We start from the raw sequence: 7,594 nt of genomic DNA on the forward strand, positions 1-7,594 counted from the left end.
TTCAAACCCCAATTTAATCAACCATATGCAGTATGCAATAATATGTTAATATCTAATTTTGTCTGCATTGATCTCTCTAGTAACGAAAACTGAAATTAAAGGAATATATTTAGATACATACCTATTACTTCTAGTCCCCATTCAAGAGTTTCCCTGCGAGAGCTATTATCCTAATTTTGCCTAGAATACCTTTTCATTGTCTTGAGGAATCTCTTCCCCCCAACTCAGATTCCATTCTGTGAGAGTGACAGGACTCTAATCTCAGTCAATTCAAGATTTTCCTCCGAAGCACATTTTTTAAGACTGAAGGTTCTTTTTTTTTTCTTTTAAAGATTTTATTTATTTATTCGACAGAGAGAGATCACAAGTAGGCAGAGAGGCAGGCAGAGAGAGAGAGAGGAGGAAGCAGGCTCCCTGCTGAGCACAGAGCCCGATGCGATGCGGGGCTCGATCCCAGGACCCTGAGATCATGACCTGAGCCAAAGGCAGCGGCTTAACCCATTGAGCCACCCAGGCGCCCCAAGACTGAAGGTTCTTAAATATTACCAAGGAGTTAGAAATGGGAAAAATCTGATCCTGTAATGTCTCTGTCTTGACTCTTTCTCATCCAGCTGATCTGTTACTTGTGGCTCAATGTTTAGGACATGGGAGTTATTTTGTCCATTCTCACTCCACTGGGACACAGACATGGCATCTCCCGCATCAGGTTGTTGGGGAAATCCCTGCCTGGACTCACCATGAATGCGTTTCCTGCCCACACCAGGACTGGATATGTCAGTATCCACCAACGTCTACACTCTTACACCTCTCCTCTGCCTCTCTCTCACACAATATAGAGGGATCCTAAGTCTCTGCTGGAAATCTCCTTCCTCTTAAATCTCCAGTTCTCACGAATGATGTTTTCAAATACTTTTATTTTTATGCCTTGAGAGTCTATGCTTTTGAAACAGAAAACCCAGGAAGAAATTTATAGATTAAAAAAAAAATAAATTCTTTCTTGCCTCACCTCTTTCCTGAGAATAAGCAGAGCCAGTCTTTCTCCCTGAATGAAGTCAAGAGTATAAACGAGGGTGAGAAAGGGGAAGCAGCTGAAGGATAAAGAACGTAGGCTAAACCTCAAAATAACTATCACAGTAACGTTCCCATTCATCTTGCTGGCAAACGAAGCACAACCATTCTGTCCCCTTCCCAGTGGGGTTACAGGGGAGGAAAAATAGTTTTCCCTCTATGCTTCTAAATTCTCTGCTGAGACTCCCCTAAAATAATAGATTAAGGAAGAAAAACAAACAGAAGTTTAAAACATTTATACCTCCCGTATACATGCGAAAGACTCATGAAAGCTGAGTAACTCCTCAAAGTGACGCACGCCACCACCTTAAACATCGTCGCCAGCTAAAGACAAAAGAAGATGCTGGGGATGGAGGTCAGTTGTTGGAGGTTGCCAGGAAAGACACAGGAAATAAGGGTAAGATGCCTTCTCCACTGATAAGTGTTTCTACAGATTTACAGAGTAACTCTACAGAGTTATTCTTCCATTTCCGGTACAGAGAGGGAGACACACTTACAAATGAAGATTTCCCTTATACATGTTAATGTCTTTTATAAAAAAAGTAGTTCTATTCCGGTTTTCAGAGCTTCTCCTGTGTTTGCTGTTTCTTAAAAATAATCAGCCTAGGGGCACCTGGGTGGCTCAGTGGGTTAAGCCTCTGCCTTCGGCTCAGGTCGTGATCTCAGGGTCCTGGGATCGAGTCCCACATCGGGCTCTCTGCTCAGCAGGGGGCCGGTTTCCTCCTCTCTCTCTCTCTCTCTCTGCCTGCCTGTCTGCCTACTTGTGATCTGTCTGTCAAATAAATAAATAAAAATCTTAAAAAAAAAATCAGCCTAAATGAATCCTTATGCCAAAGAGGCGTATTTTGGGATAACAAATTCTTCTCCCCCTTCAGGGTTTCAGACCAGTTTGTAATTTTGGGTCCTATTAATGGCAAGTACTTTTATAGGCTTAGTTCTACCAACCCCCTATGTTGCCTAACTGGGGCAATGGAACGTTAATATCAGGGTCATCCGGGGAAATTTTTCTCTGTTGTAGGCTGAGTAGTGACCCCCCCAAAGATGTTTATGTTTCAGTCCTATAACATATATTATGTTCATAGAATTCAAGTTGTAACACAGTCCGTCTTAAAATAGGGATATTATCTTGAGTTATCCAGATGGGACCAGTATAATGACAAGGGTCTTTAAGTTGGAAGAGGAAGGCAGAAAAGAACATTCGAGTGATGTGATGTGGTTAAAAACTCAACCTGTTCTTGCTGGCTTTGAGGGTGAAGGAGGAGGGCCACAAACTAAGGAATGTAGGCAGCCTCTAGAAGTTAGCAAGTACAAGGAAAGTGATTCTTCCTTAGAGCCTACAAAAAGAAATGCAACCCTGCTGACACCTTGATCTTAACCCAATGAGATGCATTTTTCAAACTTTGGACTTCCAGAGCCGTAAGAGAATAAATTTATGTTGTTTTAAGCCACTAAATCTGTGGTAAATTGTTATAGCAGCTGTAGAAAATGAATACAATTTCCATCATTGGATACAGAGACTTGGTCTTGAAAATCCTTAAAAGTGAGAGTTTGGATCCTGCTAGGGCTCAATCCAAAGATGTTTTTTTTCAGGCATCTCCCTATTTCTTTCTGTGTGATGTGTCTTCACTGTCTTTACCCTGTGGGATACCCTATTGTCTGTAGACTGACATTTGCTGCCCTCTTGCCTGTTTTCTCCCCAGACACTTCCAGAAGCTGCAGACACATTTCCCTGAAATATCCTCAACAATTCTGAGATGTGGTATGATCTATTTGTTATTTTGACATCTAACATGTCTGGTCTGTATCCACTTGACATTATAAACAAACAATAGAATATCGGTCTATCCAGTTTATAGCCTCAGCTATCCTTTTAGAATACAATTACCTAGCACTTTTGCCTCCCTTAATCCCATGAGTTGCTAATATCCCTTTTTCATTTGTGTGATTATTCTCTAGGATTTTATATTGGAGATCATGGTAGGGAAACACATGGAAATCAAACAGTTCTCTTCCTCTGGACGTCTAAACTGCTCATCTAAGAATGATGCTTTTTTTTTTTTTAAAGATTTTATTTATTTGACAGGCAAAGATCACATGTAGACAGAGAGGCAGGTGGGGGGGTGGGGGGATGGGGGGGTGGGGGGGAAGCAGGCTCCCCGCGGCACAGAGAGCCCGATGCGGGGCTCCATCCCAGGACCCCGGGATCATGACCCGAGCCGAAGGCAGAGGCTTTAACCCACTGAGCTACCCAGGTGCCCCTAAGAATGATGCTTTTATTTTTTCTTTTCCTTTGATTATATTCTCCCTTAATTGCATCTGTTACTGATCTTTCCTCAAGTAGATCCAATGGCTGACTTTCACTTTTTTATACAACATGGACAGATCCTTGGGCATATTCCTAATTTGTACTTCATGTTGTTCTAGAGGTTGTCATTTCCAATTTCATGTGATTTCTCTTAACAGCTGTAGAAATTTATGTTTCACGTCTATAAGTTATTTAGTGAATTCTATAACATTGGTAGCAAAGAACAATGCTGTCTATGCTTCCTCATCAGTTCCTAACACTACCTTGTTCTGGTTTTCTGAAAAAGGCTCCTATTATTTAAATAAAATTTCTGGAGAAATTATTGTGGCTTCAATGATACTGAAAACACAGGGACTATTAAATAGCATTTTCCATCATTTAACTCTTGTTTATTGTTAGAAATAAGTAGCTAACTGGTAGTTTTGTCACTTAAATCACTCAAAGAAACTATCATTAAATTGATGGCATCATTTTAGTCCATTTAATGCATGCTTCATGGCTTCTGTTGCTATTTGCATTTCTGACTTAGAAGACCTTCTTGGATATGATGCACTCTTGACAAATGGATTCAGAAACCTGTTTTTTTCAGAAGCCACTATTTCTAGTCTCACTCTTGGCTGATTGTTTTGTCTTCTAATCCATTGAAAAATAGAAGAAGCTGAGTATTCTAGTGAGATAAAGGATGGAAAGTGTCCAATTGATTTGGCCATTCAGAGATCCTTGATCACTTTATATAATGCAGTTTTGTAGAGACAGAAGCCTGATTGCTGTGGGTTGAGACATGAATGGTGTCGGGGAGGAAGAATTTCCTCTGTCCTTTAAGGTCCTTCCAGCTGGACTAAGACTCAAATTGACAGATTAACAGGAGAAAATCAAATTTAGTTTCCAAACAAACATGAAATTCAGAGGCAGTGAGTGACTTCTATGAGCTCAGGCAAGGTATAGGGGGGTGGAAGGATACAAAGGGAAAAGACCTTTAAGAAGAAGATGAGAGGAGATGTTTGTAAAACAAAGGTTGCCCTATTACGCAGTTACGTTTCTTAGGTAAAGAGGAATTTCTGTTAATACCTCTATTCCTGGTACAAGCAGGCATCTGAGTGGGAGGTGAAGAGTTTTTCTGACTCTCCTGGGTTTTGATTGCCTTTAACTCAAAATAATGCTCAAGCCAAAGTGGCCCATCTTGGGATGGTCTGTCTTTGGCCCCTATATGGGAAGTGCGTCATGTAAATAGCCAATGGGAAAGATGAGAGGGAGAAGCGAGAGAGTCCGGATGATAAATAGAAGGGACAAATGTTCAGAAGGGGATTTTAGGAAGAGAGAGACTTTAGGATAGAAGAAGGAGCCAGAAGAAAGGCAAAGGCTTTCCAGAGAGTTATAACCGAGGGAGAAAAATCTTGAGGAAAGGGAGGAGATGGAGGGCATGTAGATGACACTAAAATAGGAGTGTTGGTTGGTTGTAACAAAAGAAGGGAAGCAGCACTTTTTTTCTTTTTGGTATTGAATACATTTGATGTGTAACATTGTGTAAGTTTAAAGTATACAGCAGGTTATTTTGATACATTTATATATTGTAATAAGATTCCTGATGTATCAATATTTATCATATTATATAATTACAGTACAATATTATTATCTGTATGAATTATTCTGTGTATCAGATCTCTATGGCTTATTTTCTACTCATTGCAAGTTTGTATTCTTAGATGTCATCACTCTTAACACCACCCCAACCATCCTCTGGTAACCACTATTTTACTAACTATTTTTTAAGGGTTTATATAAGTGATATCATATAGTACTTGTCTTTGTCTGATTTATTTGGCTTAACATAATGTGCTCAAGATCCAACCATGTTGTTGTAAATGGGAGGATATTTTCCTTTCTTATGGCTGCGTAATAGTCCATTGTGTATATCCACCCCATCATTTTTATCCATTCATTTGTTGATAGGAGGCAACACTTTCTGACTCTGGAGGGTAGAAGTTAAGGGTGTGCATAACTAAGGGTATGTTTACAGGGAGGCTGAGCTGAAAGTTAAAGGAAGTCATGCCTGATGGCCTTAATTAGTCTCCACAAAGAAAGCAGCTTTGTTATTTGCTGAAAGTGAGAAATTGTGTGAGGAGAATGGTGAAGATTTATGGTGTTTACTGAGGAGAATATGAGAGGAATACAAGAAAGAACAATGAAATGTTTAAGGGATGGTACTGTGGACCTAACGGAGATTGAACTTGTGAGTAGGTAGTAGTAGTGCCTAGTTATGGTTGTGTGATTTCTACCAATAGTGTACTCCTTCTGAGTGTATAAACAGAAAATACAAATTATAGTACTAATCCAGAGGTTTTTAAGAATTTCTGGATAGGAATAATTATAGAAGGGGTATATGAGGAAGTCTGAGGTACTGGTCTAGGTTAGATAGGGAAGGAAGGGAGGCCAGCAGTGGGATGACCACTGGCAGCTAACAGAAAGACAAAGATCATCCACATCTGATGCTAATAACAACCCTTCAGGTAAATAGTTTAACAAGCCTGACTTTGAAGAAGAAGAAACAGCTTCTGAGATGTGAAGTGACCTACTTGGTGAGGTACTTCGAGAAGTTACCAAGGTGAACCACACTCTTCCTATGCCACCGTGACAAACCTTTTCAGATTCCACAGACGGAGCTCTGTTTCTTTCTCTGAACCCGAGTATCTGTGGGAATATCTTTGCATATTCAAATTTAACTCAAATAACCATTGGCTTCACCAGTCTGTACCTACACAAATGAAGTCATGACAACCCATAATTTATTTGCTCATTGCTTCTACCTTTGTAATATAGCACTTCCAAGCAAAGCCTCCCAGTTCCAAGTGTATTTTGAAATCCCTCGGGGCATGTCATGTGTCGACTCCTACTGGGGCCTCTGCTGCATTGCTAGGTGATAGTCCAGGCCAGGGCCTGGTAAGTGCCCTCATGGTATCAAGCAGTGGTCTGTGACTTAGAAAGTTTCTTACAGGTAAGGAAATTGAGACACAGAGACATTAGTCTCTTATCTGTGATAACAAATCCAGAGTGTAGCCAAGGCAAAAATCAGACTCTGGAAGTGTGGTTATATTACAAACATTTTCAGATTTTTGGTGCCGATGTTATAATTCCTTCATTAAAAAAAAAAGAGAGAGAGAGAGAAATCTTTTATCTTTCTGAGCTTTGGATTGGTACAGACATGACCAGAATAATCTTTTCTTCCAAGTGTTTGTAGAAATCCCCTATGAAGCTAGTGGACTTTGAAAATCATTGATAACTTTAGTTGGTCTAGGAAAATCAATCTATTTAAACTTCCTGTCTCTTCTGGGGTCAGTTTTTGGTAAATTAAATTTTTGTAAAATATTAGGATTTTTTGTAGGTTTTCAAATTTATTTGCAAAGTGTTTGGCAAAGCAATCTCTTAATCTCTTTCTTTTTCGTAATCCTTGTTTGGTTGTAATTTGTCAGTTCTTGTTTTATGGATTTATGATTTCTTTCTGATTTGTCTTAATTAGGTTAGTTCACTCATTTTATTCTGTTTTTTAATAAAAATATTTTTGGGTAATTAATTTTTTAAAGATTTTATTTATTTATTTGACAGAGAGGGATACAGTGAGAGAGGGAACACAAGCAGGGGGAGTGGGAGAGGGAGAAGCAGGCTTCCCACCAAGCAAGGAGCCCAATATGGGGCTCGCTCCCAGGACCCTGGGATCATGACCTGAGCAGATGCTTAACTGACTGAACCACCCAGGTGCCCTTGGGCAATTTATTTGTTAATAATACTAGTTTTATTTTGGTTCTGGCTTTATTTAAAAATTTTTCTCTATCACTTCCTTCCATTTATTTAGTTGGATGTTTAATTAAGCTTTATTGTTTTTTATGTCATTATTTATGAATTTTACTCTGAACACTGATTTAACTCTAGCATATAGATGCTGGTATGTAGTATTTTCTTTATTACTTTTGTTTTCTAGAAATTCTTCAAAATTTATTTTTAAGAATGAGGAGTTTGATGAGTCACAGACCTGTACCCCTGAAACAAATAATACATTATATGTTAATAATTTTTTAAAAATGGGGAAAAAAAGAATGAGGGTTTTTTTTTTTCCTCAAGTGAAAGGCCTTTTGTTTTATTTTTTATTTTTACTTTTTTAAAGTTTTTTAAATTTATTTGACGGGGAGAGAGAAAGAGAGAGAGCACAAGCAGGGAGAGCAGCAGCAG

The sequence above is a fragment of the Mustela nigripes genome, chromosome X, assembly GCF_022355385.1.
Source record: "Mustela nigripes isolate SB6536 chromosome X, MUSNIG.SB6536, whole genome shotgun sequence".
Classification (NCBI taxonomy): Eukaryota; Metazoa; Chordata; class Mammalia; order Carnivora; family Mustelidae; genus Mustela; species Mustela nigripes.